This window comes from Montipora foliosa, chromosome 1 (assembly GCF_036669935.1).
Source record: "Montipora foliosa isolate CH-2021 chromosome 1, ASM3666993v2, whole genome shotgun sequence".
NCBI lineage: Eukaryota > Metazoa > Cnidaria > Anthozoa > Scleractinia > Acroporidae > Montipora > Montipora foliosa.
The window spans coordinates 24,735,755-24,749,133 of NC_090869.1; positions in this window are offsets into that span (position 1 = coordinate 24,735,755).

Here is a 13,379-nt window from a genome sequence, read left to right on the forward strand (position 1 = left end):
TAATATGACATTTATGCGCAAAACTCACCGCACTGAGTGATTCAACTTAAGTAAATTGGAAAACGCTGAGTTAGAGTTACAATATTTGTCAATCAGGCTAAATTCGTCTAATGTGAGTTTGCATTACGGTAACCTTTTAATAACTCCAAGTTATTGAATTTTGAGATCACCTGTCGACGGAAACCGACACGAGAAAACGAAACTGTACAGGTCTCCTCATTGCAAGTCCCATCTATTACTGTTAGCCCCACTGGAAAGCTATGGCGAAAAATTATTCGAAAGAAAATTCAACTTGCCCTGATCAAACCCCAGTTCCATCCTTGGCGATAAATTGTTGGGAAGGAAATTCAATAAGCCCTGATCAAAACCCAATCGATGTAACACACGTCGTCGTCCAAGTCGTCGTGATCATCATTTGCCCCTGTGGAAACTCTCTCCTGATCAGAGCGTTCTGCAAATTCTCCAACCTGCGAACCGCTTCGAACGTGATAGTGATGAGCTTGTGCGTTGCCGATATTTTAATTCCTGTCTCACTCATTCTCCACATGATGAAGCATGCCCTTAAAAAACATGGACCTGACGACAAAATCGAACTTTTTTGCAAGGCAAGCACCTCGTGTAGCTTCTTTTTGACCTCGGTCATCATTTTTCATCTGGTGTTGATCAGCGTGGATCGTTTCGTGGCAATCAAGTTCTCTCTGCGGTACCACTCTATTTTGACCCATCGCCGAGCGCTGATTGCTTCTATTGCGATGTGGTTGTGGGCTGCCCTGATAACTTTGGTCTTTCCGCTAGCCCTGAAAGCAAGTCATAACGATGCCACCTTCGAAAGATTAAAGAGCGCTTTCCATCCATGCCAAAAAGCCTCGAACCAGAGGCCCAATTCAATCGACGCGTACGCGATCTTCATGATAACACAACTAGTAATCCCTTTGGTGATCATTCTATGCTCGTACAGCTACATCTTTATAGTGTCCTACAAACACCGAAACCACATCACAGCACAGAACGACTCGTCAAGAATTTTAATCCTAAAGCAGGAACTGAAAGGGGCTCGTGTCCTCGCCATTACTGTTTCACTTTGCCTTCTGAGTATCTTGCCATCATTAATATTTATGTGCCTCCGTACCTTCGGCAAACTTTGTGACAATTGCGATCACTTCCCCCACTACAGTTGTAGACTAATGCGAATTAAAAAGATCGCTTACATCGTAGCGATGAGTATGAACGCCATCTGCAATCCACTTATCTACGGCTTGGGAAACCAGCAAGTTAGGCGAGCTCTACGACGAATGTTCAAGGGCGCTTAATAACCCACCCAGTACATTCGACTGTAAGCTTATGAGAGCACCATCCAGAAGTCTCAAAATACCAGTCTTTTTGTAACAAAGTCTGTAAGTTGGCATGAAAGCAAAGATCCTCTGTCTGGTAAAGTCAATTTAACTTCAAGCTTTTGCAGTCATGTATCTTCAGAAACAAGCAATTTGAGCACTGAAAAATGAGGACAAAACCCTGAGGAAACCTAGATCAGCAGAAAGGGCAATTAACTAGTTGGCATTCACTTAAAGCGGAAGAGAAACAAACTAGTGCGATTTAAATTAGGAGCATATTTCTCGCAGATAATTCCAAAGTCCAAACTAATGGGGCACACTGCCTCCGCTGATATGAGGGAGTTAAAGCAACAACAACAGCAAAGGCAACGAGAACGTCACAAATTTGGAAATTTTAGTGGGAAAAAAGCAATAGCTTTGCACGCCCTACACGAGCGTTTTTTAGCTTTGTGCATTTCTTTGCCGTCGTCTGCAAAACAACAACGTAACATAGCCAAATTTGAGGTTTTATGGAGAACGTCAGCATTGGAAGATAAATTTTCATGTTCTCCCCGAAATTAAGGGCCGTTCCGACCAGTGTTATTTTTGCGGAACTACCACACCCTTGCCACATTAAAACGGTTGAAATAATCACGAAGTGATTACAATGAGTTGAATTTATATTTTGACATGACGTTCTAGTTGCTGTGGCAGTTGTCGTTACTTAAGCTTCCTAATTAATTTATATTACAACATATGAGACGAAGGAGACCTGTAAACTAGCCTAGCCTTTTTGCTTTTGAAAAATGTATCAAATAGGAATCAGTGTTACGATTTTTTTATCCTAACCTTTACCTTCTGAAACTTTATTAATACATAGAGCCAACTGCTATCCGCCTTGAAGTTTTCAGACGGATGTCACACAGAGAAACCGAGAATTTAAATCGTCGTCACAGAAGTCATCTCTGTGACCCTGTCAACAATGACTTGAAGTTGAAATAATCATATACTAAGTTCTTGTTTTCGTACTGCGTTATTACAGAGTATGAAAAAAAAGCGCTAATTAGAAATGGTTAATCCTAAAATGAACTATTGTTTAAAAGTGCAATAAAACAAAGTGCGGATTTTAGGTCCTAGCAAAACTATCCTGGGTGCCACAGGTATTTTTTTCGTAAGGTCCGAGAAGACTTTACGGCAAAAATATTTCGATCCTTAGATACCCAATATTCCGACTTTGAGCACGAGGCTTTTATGGTTGCTTTGTTGAATCGCATTTTTCTTTCCATCCAATTATTACAAGGTAATACTCAGAAGGTAAAATGGAGGAGCAATAATTCAGTCGGTCTTCATTCACATCACATACTTAACTTGCAGGTGCCACAATATTATGCCCAAGTTCGAAGTCCATATTTGTGTGGACATATCATACGATAACTCCCTTGCGGGTTTTTATTTAAACGCAACTAAATGTCTTCCACCAACGTTTGAAAACATCAGTTGTTGTTGTTGTTGTCAGTTGTTTTTGTTGTTGTGCTAGGTTATAGTGTGTTCATTTTAGAAAGAGTTTCAGGTTTTTTTGATGAAGCACGATTATACTTATAATTTGTCTTGCGTGCGAATAATCAACAGCAAACAGGGACGTCAACCGAGATCTTCGACGTCGACGAAACATCGTCTCAAAATATAACTTTGCAATATCGTAATTCTTTCCCGATTATTCCATCTCGTTCACGTCGTTAAGTGTGGCCGAAGTATGGCTGAAAATAAATTGGTAGGAGTGGTTTGTGAGTAAAAATCATGATACAGAATGAAAGGTTTGAATTAATTTTGTTGTTCACGTTGTAGTCAAAACTTCAAATTCAGGTGATATCAAATCGTTGTTATGCAGAGTAGGCAAAAATATGGGCGCAAAATGCGCGCCGCGCGTGCATCAGGATTATTTTTCCTCTTTTAACCAATGATCCTATTGTTTTGTGGCGTTTTAGTTGCCAGACAACGCCCTCGTAGATCTTCAAGTCCCTAAAACGTCAGTGTTTCGACGCAATGACTGATCAGCCGCACCTTAAAAGGTGATTAGACTTTCAGGCATGTCAATCGTATGACCCGAGGCAATCAATTAAGTAACTATTCAAAACCCACACAGGGAATTAAATTATGCAGCTTTCCTTGCAGAGCAAAATTAGCCAACTTCCTGTTTATTAAATTGGCTCCAGTTGTTGAAAGTGGAAAAGCCACTATCTATTTAGATTTAGAGGGGTGCATTTGAAGTTTGTTTTCTATAAGCCAGTTGCGGACACGAGCGAGATCAGAATTTAGTTTGACGAAAAGTTCGTTGGCATCGTAAGAGGATGAGAAGATTTGGGTATCATCCGCATACATGCATGGAGTGGTTGATCTTAAACACTCAGGCAGGTCATTAATATATAATAAGAACAGCAATGGACCCAAGATTGAGCCAGTATACCCGAAAAAAATTCGCCAAAATACCCAAAAATACCAAAAATTCATCCAAATATACCCAAAATTAATGGAAGCATTGTATACTGTATACCTGAAATTCAAAGAAAGTGATATACCGAATATCCGTGTTTAAGCTGCAATATACCGTATACCCGATTTAAAAAGCCCCTGTATACGGCCGTATACCCCAAAACCCTGGCCGACCCTGATAAATGGCGGCCAAGAAATTATTCTTTTGTCTTTGAGCTATAATCATCCTCACTCGCCTCACTTTGGAGCGAAAGTTCTTTTGAATTTTGTCCGTGCTTACCAGGCTAGTCAGGGATGATTAGCATAAAAACAAAAGACTAATTTCTTGACCGCCATTTATGAATACGCTCTATACGCGACGCGTATCCATGACTGAAAACCAACTCTGAAAAGTGTAGACTGCAATGAGCGGGGAACACGTTCTTTAGAATAGAAAAAAGCCAGCCTTAAATTGCGGGCAATTAAAAGGATAATTAAAACCTTAATAGCTTTCTCCAGGGTCATCATTTTAATTTTCTTCGGTTCAACGTTGGGAACAACATTTTGTAAACGACAAAATTGCCGTTGGGAAGAGTGACAGCCAAACGGCGGTCAAGGAAGGGTGAAATAAAACGAAAATAGACACAATTAAGCAAAAAACTCCCAAATCACCCAGTTTACGAATTAACACTAAACTTTTTGTAAAAACATACGGCCACACGTTTTATTGCAAAACTTCCGTATGATATCAAGAAAAGAAACAAACACACCTATTTAAGTCAGTTAACTGAAGAAAAAAAGTCAACACAACAAATTTAAACATCTGTCAGGTCTTAACACGAAAGCCAAAACAAAGAATTGAGTCCATAGTCTACAACGGACATATTTATTTTTTGCTTGTCAACGACTAACTCAACAGTTTCATTTCTAGCGTCTGTTGTCATAGTTGTTTACCTGTATATAGACCATTGCATGTTAAAATGAGAAAATCATGTTCCGCTTTGGTTCTAATGGAAATTTCAAGCAAATGACACTATAAAGGCCATTCGAAAACGCACGTACTGCACGTTGTCGGTAAATTCAATCCTTTCTTTAAGGGACAAGAAATTTCTTAAACGAGCAACACCTGGAGTGCAAATTCTCATTCTTCAATGCAAATTTAACATTCTATCAAATTTTAAGACACTTTTTAGTTCTGGATAAGCAAGTAAGTAGTAGTGCCTACTATTACTCGGGTTTCCCATCGGTGAAGCTTACTACTAATTTTAGAAAAACCTTGGATGTATGTCTCGAAAAAAAATAAATAAAACCGTTGTTATGAGATTCCGCAGTCATGCGCTAAAACTGCTAACAGGTGCGTTGGCAGTTTTAACTTACTAACTTTTTGCATTCGGTAAATATAATTTATTTCGTTGCCTTAGTATGTGCGCTTTGAAGAGACAACTTCAGTAAACCATCGCTAAGTTAACTGCCGCACCTGACTGACTCTTCTCGTCAATTTTGCGTATGATTACCAATCTTGTTCTTTATCAGTAAATTAAGTAACAGATGAAACGGGCGAGTGGAAAATTTTCTTTTTTCGGACAACTAAATTAGCAACATTTCAGTTAGTATGTTTTCTAGTTATTGGCTTGCAATAGTTTCTCAGTACACGTCAGGATCTATAAGGAAATGTCAAATACAGCGTGCAATTAATCTATGTTCAGACCACCTAAATCATTAAAGTAAACAAGAAAGACAAAAAAACAGATGCTAAAGGTCTCCTTCTTCAAATCCCAAACGGCGTCCTCTTTAACCAGTAACCGCACACTCTCAACAGAAACATGAATCGGAGTTGCACCCCACCAGATCTAGATTGGGGAGACCAACAGATCGCATTCACAAGCATCGCATCCGCCGTCATTATCGCAAGTGCCTGTGGGAACTCCCTGGTTCTCAGAGCTTTTTGCAAATTTTCCAACCTGCGAACTGCGTCTAACATGATTGTGATGAGCTTGTGCGTTGCTGATAGTTTGATACCTATCTCCTTTATTCTCCAAATTATCTCCACAGAGATAAAACATAGATCCAACAACAGCAGTATTCATTCTCGCAAGTTATGCAAACCAAACGCGTTTTTCAGCTTATTTTTCACCACGATATCATTCTTCATCTGGCGTTGATCAGCGTGGATCGTTTCATCGCCGTCAGGTTCTCTTTGCGTTACCAAGTTATACTGACCAATCGCCGAACGCTGATCGCTTCCATTGCAATGTGGCTGTTGGCTGCCCTTGTAACTTTGGTCTTTCCGCAAGCAAACGACAACGGAGCCTTTCGAGAGCTTGTTCACGCTTTTCATCCATGCCTAAAATGCAGCTTTACGTCGGGGGGGAGTAAGGGAAAACCGTCGGAGACGACTGAAGCGTATCGGGTTTTCTTTTTGCTTACAATTTTGGGTATCCCGTTGGTGACCATTTAATGCTCGTACATCTACATCTTCAGAGTGTCCCGTAACCATCGAAAACGGATCCGAACACAGGACAACAACCCAAGAAAATCCACTATAATACAAGAGCTGAAAGGGGCTGGCATCCTGGCCATTGTTGCCGCACTTTGTCTTCTGAGTTTCCTCCCACTATTCTTATTTATCAGCCTCCGTATTGCCCGTGCGCTCCCAGATGATCCTCAGAAAAAGGGAGATTACTGTAGCTATAGCAAGCCCATGAAGCAAATTAAGATGTACGCATACATCTTCGCGTTGGGTTTGAACGCCATTTGCAATCCTCTTGTCTACGGCTTGGGAAACTAGCAGCTCAGAAGCGCTATTCGAAGACTGCTTAAACGCACTTCAGTAATCAGCCCTGCATGACTGCCGGTGAAGTATCTCGCTTTAACATTTCAGGAGGACTAACTGATAAATGACTGTGAAGACATGAAATTCAATTTGTTTTATGCAGAACTAGCCTAAGGAACATGATTAAGCCATGAAAGCTATAACTTAGAAACTGTCAAGTTTTAAGTATTACCGTCTTTTGGTATCTTCTAATTTCGACTGTTTCATTAGCCTTGTAGAGTGTAAATGGCTGAATCCACACAGTGACTAAGAACTTAGCGATTTTAGCGAACCGCTTGTGAGCAAGGGTGCTTTTTTCCTTAGCCGCTCACAAAGACTTGTGTAGTATGCGTGTATTCTTTTTGTAAATAAAGTAGTTTTTTTTTTCTTATGCGGCGAACATAGAAAAAACAACGATCAATCAATGTTCAAAACAGTAAACCCTAACCCTTTTTAAGGTGGCGAGATAAAAAACTGTAAACAGGTGAACATGATAGACTATGTACTTATTGACTGAGTGAGAGGGCCGGACGGGAAAATATTTGGCCCTCGGTCATGGCGTACGGACCAAAACACGCGCTTTCATTGGTCCCCACTAAATCTCCAGGGAACCTTACACGTAGCCTTACATTACACTTTTCACAGCACGATCGAGAATTTTTCTGCCTACTGCACTACTTCCCGCAGCATTAAGCTGGCCGCCTCGCAAGCCTCGCGCGTTGCTGGATGAGCTGGATGAAGACAGTCCCGAATGTTTTAAATCTATGTGTGATGACTTGTTACAAAGCGACACAGTTGAGGGGTACAATGTGACGCAAGCAAATTAGATAGTTTCATTGATGAATGTCATGGTAGGGAGTTCTAAAAGTCATGGATCTCCCAGTGACACAACAGGCGCGATCTTAATTTCGGTACCTTTGCCCCCAAAAATGCTCCCCAAATGAACCAGGCGGAAGTTGTACATGCCAGCTGGACACACAGAGATCCCCCAAATATGTCATTACTTGATGTGTACATGGCTGATGTGAGGGACACAGTTGTTTTGAAGCGGAGTTAGAGGGAATAATAGATAGAAAATGCAGTCACAACCATTCACCGAACAGTCTACTTCATCACATAAACCACATTGTACATTCCAAGCCTCTTTTGCATCTGGTTCTCAGTCTTCCGCGGTTCCACCTAGCTTGTATAATACGCACCACAATGTGTTACCACCATCCTTTAACCAGATTCCGTACCCATCTGCATCACGGCCTACTATGTCAGAAAATCCTTACCCACATATACAGCAGCAGATGTCGGTGGTATTCGGCTCGCAACCTTCTCCGAGTTCCCGTACATTTGACAGTAGGTCACAGCATCGACAAACATGATCAAACACCTTTGTTAACTCTTGCGCTGTTTCCACCACAGCAGCACCATGTCCTGGGGCATCAAGTCGGTGGCATCCATGGATGTTTTCATATGTTTACGAGGTTATACTCTTGCCAAACATGGTTAAAAAATGTTACGGCTGTGGCAGCAAATTTGTGGGCAAATACAGAAACTCGCGATTTAATTTGGCCATTAAACATATGGACAGGCGAATTGCCGGAAAAGATTCGTTGGGCCTATCTAGATATAGCGTTGACTTCAACAACACTTTCTTTTTTTGAAGAAAGCGTTTGTATCCTAAATAACTAAGTTTTAGAATCGTATATTTTTGTTTTCAAATTTCGCGGGCGCTGCCATCTTGAATAATTGTGACGTATTACGGTTGCCTTATTGTTATTAGAAAAAAGCTCTTTGTGTCACAACAAACAGGGAAACGGTAACACATCACAATTATTCAAGATGGCGGCACCCACGAAATTTGAAAGTGAAAATAAGTGATTTTGAAATTCAGTTTTCCTGATATAAACACCTTTTTTGAAACAAATTTTGAACAAATCTGTTTGGAGACATTATATCCTTTGGTTTAAACTTATTCTGTAGTGAGAGTGGAGATTTCCTTTAAAGCCCTACTGAATTTATTTAGATTAATGCATGCCGGGCTCCAAGGATCCAAGGGGAGTACATGATCACTGGCGGACTTTCAACCCACGCGGCTTCGGTTGATCTGTATTAATATAATGAGCCTCAAAAGTGTTTACCAAATCAGTTCAGAACGGCCCGAAGAGTATAACTTGTGTAACTGATGTTCGTTCACTTGCCAGTCATCCTCTAAGCAAAATATTGAGCGGGGAATCTTGGGACCAAAGCTATAAACAAAAAAAAAACTTAAAAAACTACCTTCGACATTTTACCCTATATGATCTACCCTCGACATTAAAAAAAAAAACAAAACAACTCCGAATAAACGAAACTTATAGCAAGCGAAACAGGCAAGCTAAAAAGCAAGCGAAATGAGCAAGCGAAACAGAAAAGTGAAATTACGCGCCGAGGTTCCCAGGACACAGAAAGAAAAGACAAACACAGAAAGGTGGGAAATCTCAAAAAGCAAAGAAACATCTATGAAAAAAAAAACTACCCTCGACAAAAACCTACAGTCCATTTTGGGATAAGATTGTTTCCAAACCTTTTTAATCTTTTACGAAATCTGGAACGGATCGTGAAACATGCATATTTAGTTGCATTTTATCGATGAAAAAGAGCCAGGTGAAAACAGTCGCCAACCTGTGTTTTCGGCTCCTTAAACTTTTTACGAGGTTCTTAAAAGCCTATCCAGAAGCAGAGGATAACCATTTTGCTAGGAAATAATAATTTGACCTCTTTAGCTTGTACGTTTTGGGTGCTTACATTTATCCAAAAATCCGTAAATTCCGGTTTGAGCTCAAATGGAAAGGCAAATTTTCCAGAAAACCTTTTCGAAAATTGTGAACAACCTCCAGCGGGAGTCCACTTTTTTCGTTCGGAACGGAATTCGGGAAGTTCCTTAACCATTTGCGAGAATCGTTACGTTTTCAGGCCCCTTATCACAAGATATGGTACCGTTCTGATTTTTCCGACTCCGATTCCGTTGAGGTTGAGGTGAGGTTGAGGTTCCGTTTAGCGGGCGGAATTCAACAAACCCTATAATCTGATTGGTTTCGGGAGCGGGCGGAATTTCTCATCCGTCCCGCTCACGGCGGGCGGCATCCTAGCCTTGGTTGGGTGAAATAGAGCTTGTCGCTTTCATAAGTATTTCGCAATTATTCCGCACATCTTGTTCACGATGTATGGACGAAGTATCCATGATAACTGGGTTGGTAGGAACGGTTTTGAATTAAAGATCGAGAATGAACGATTCATGCTCACGATCTCGTCAAAACTTTCAATTTGATTTTCTGACGAAGTTGTTTCAGTTCAGAATACGGCAAAGAAATGCACAACAAAAACTTCCCTATTCCCCGCCCCTCTCCTAGCCTTGGTTTCGTGAGCTTGTGTGATGACCTTAAACTTCCATTTTTTTTGACACCGAATCTGTTTACATACAGAAGTTACGTTTATCAAATAAAAATATCGGTATTTCTCTTTGAAACGTTTAGTTTGTAAGTCGCTTTAATACTGCATTAGTCTTGTTCCGGGACTCCCTCTTACCCCGCCCTAAAAATGGGCCTGGATCCCTGGCGGGAAAAGAGAGTCCTGTATTACTTGCAGGCGCATGATCGGAATAAGCCAATCATAGTGCATTAGATGCCAGGGTGGATATGTAAATAAAGGAAACATGGAAACTCCGATAAAAAAAAATCATATGCATATACATTACTGTGTGATTTGGTGTGTCAGGAAAATAACATAATCGTGACCAAACAAGGAGAAAAATCCCTATCGCAGTTATGTTGGAAAATTATTGCCGAATAAATGTAACGACTGAGAGAAGATCGCAATACGTTTGTGCAAACGCTGAACTAGTAAATACAGCATAGGATTTCACTAAGCAAAAAAAACGCTTGAAGCCAGACTGTCATATTATCTACAGTAATTTATCTCTAACAATGAGTTTCAGAAGGAAAAATGTTTTTAAGAAGCATATTCCAAGGATTTAGTGGAAGGAACATTATCTTCATCCTTATTAATTAATATTCACGAACAAATTTTAACCAGAAAAAAAAGAATGCTGATAATACAATACAATACAATACATACTTAATTGACCGCTCCCCATAGGGGCTTTTCAGGGCCAATGAAACACAACGAAACGACAGAACAGAACAACAACAACTGTTAAGAATCCCAACTGGCTGGAGGCAAACCAGTTAGCTATTTACAAGTGCGGCTGGGAAGTTGAACCAGGGACTACCAGGATCAAATTCAACGAGTGGTCAGAGCGGGTCTTGAACCCGGGATCTCCGGATCTCAAGGCAAGCGCCCTAACCACTGGGCCACACTGCCTCCGCATTTTAACGCCCCGCGGATAATCGGTGTTTGACTGTGCACATATTTGTACAAATTAGGAAAATTTGCGTTACCAAATGCACAAACTGATATGTAAAGAAACAAGTAGTCCAGATTGTATTTTATTTTCGTTTACTTTTTTATCTAACTTTATCAGGAATAAGACAATCACATTACTGTGCAACTCAAACATATCATTGTTCACTGGATTAGTGTAATTATCATATAACTAGAGCGAGAGAAGTAATGAAAAGTAAAGTTCTATGGTTCCAGCCGGAGATTTATTAGTCATTGTTGAGCGATTCACATCCACGACCTACAGTACATTTGTAAGTTTCATACTTGGCAATGCACTGTAACACACAGTGAGCCTCATCAACAGCATACGATATATTTTTTTGCAATTTCAGCAGCTGCTCTCCCACGGACTCTTCATGAAGACTCTCTGATTAAACTTCTGCGCCAGCTTCATGCAGCTATTCAGTTGGGATTCAGGCAAGAAAATGTCATCCATCTGATCTTCCTCGATAGGGAATCACGATAAGAAGGACTGATTTACAATTAACATCGGCCTCGGATCAAAGAAAATCACAAACATATTAAAGGAACAACAATGTAGCAAACAGACTTGCCAAATCCTGTTGCAGGTTTAACAAAAACATCGTTACCGGTGACGAATGCAAGAATAGCTTGCAGTTGGTCCGCCTTAGGCACAAAGTTAAAGTGGCATTTCTTAAACACGCGAAATCAATTGCCTTCAGAAACTTGGCATCATAATTTCCTTTCACATTATCCGCCATGTTTCCAGTATAAAAGCACTCCGAATAAACTATGCCCAAATAAGGAATCTTTTTCAAAATATAGTTTTTCCCCCAGATTTAGGGGAAAAAATAGCGTCAAAATTCTGATCATGCGCCTGCAAGTTATATAAGACTCTCTCTTTTCCCGCCTGGGTTCCAGGCTCATTTTAGGGCGGTGTAAGAGGGAGTTCCGGAACAGGATTCGCTATCAAGCGCGGTGCAAGTGTAGAAGAGTTGTGTCGTGCGTTACTCATGCATGAACGTAGGTCACGCAGTTAGGGTAGTAGTGCATTGCATTGTAATTGAACCCTGGAAGGGTCAAAGGTAACTGGTGGTCGAAGTGTGTCAGCTTTTGTTTTGAAGAGTGTTTTTAGAGGGTCCCCTATACCCCTTTCTAAAAGTCAGTCACGCAAAAATATTTCGCCTTTTCACGCGTCACGATTAATATCCAAAATTCTTTCACGTTCACGCGAAATTCGAGACGATCACGTTTCACATAAAAATAAAAATGAAATTCACGAATAAATATTTTCACTTTTTTTAACCTTTGTATATAGGTGTTTATCCTCCGAGTTTGGATCTTCGATCAAGTGGTCATCTAAATCGCAAACAGGTCTGTGGGTCTGTCTGACCTGCAGAGATTCCAACCCCTTTTGAGTTTTGAAGGAAATTAGGGAGTATTTTTTAGCGCAGAAGGCGCGAGCCTATAGGAAGGGGGGTAGGGGGGGGGGGGGGGGGGGGGGGAAGAAATTTTGCAAATTCACTTTCTCTCAAGTGGCATTTCCTGCATTTGGCACCATTTTTGTGATATTCTATAAGGTCTTTATTCTTACCACTGGAGTCCTGTCATTTTTAGAGCTGCTAAATGGAGTAAGACTGCGGGCCTTACGAGTCTGCTCAACACAGGGTGTTCAATGGTGAGACTGGGCGAGACATTATAGGATACTCCGCAGGATACGTATTTAACGTTTTACACTCAGATTGCAAAAAAGTACTTAAGACACGCAGTTTTTTCCTTGTTTTCAGAATTTCATGATAATTCGGGAGAATCTAATAACAATCGGAAAAGCGGGAGGGAACATATCAAATCGGAAGGGTTGGAATCTCTCTCACATTTCCTGCACCAGTCACGCACAGTTAGTCTGTTGTATTCATATATGTAGCGTCTGTGCACGAAAGCTAAAATATTGGTCAATATTCGGACTATTCCCGCTCTAGCGAACAATAGTTGGTTCATACGCCTCACATAGAAAGGAAGAAAAATTCACCTCTCTCTTTTGAAGCCAGTTCACTTCAAACAAGCCCTACGTCAGAGCACGTTACGCCCACAAAAGATGACGTAATGTCTTTTCTTATTTGTTCAAAATCCATTGGTGGTCTATTTTATGACATGAAATCCATGTCCTATTAAAATGGCCGGAAATTCATCACGCAAAACACAGTGGTTTTCGAATATCTTCATTCACGGGTCACGTTTAATTAAAAAATTCGTTCACGTGGCCATGAAAAGATCTCACCATCTTTAATCACGAATCATGAATAAAAAAAAATTTTAAATCACGATTCACGACAAAATAAATCGCCCCATCACGTTTCACGTAAAAAGTATAGGGCACCTTCTTTTTAGGCATA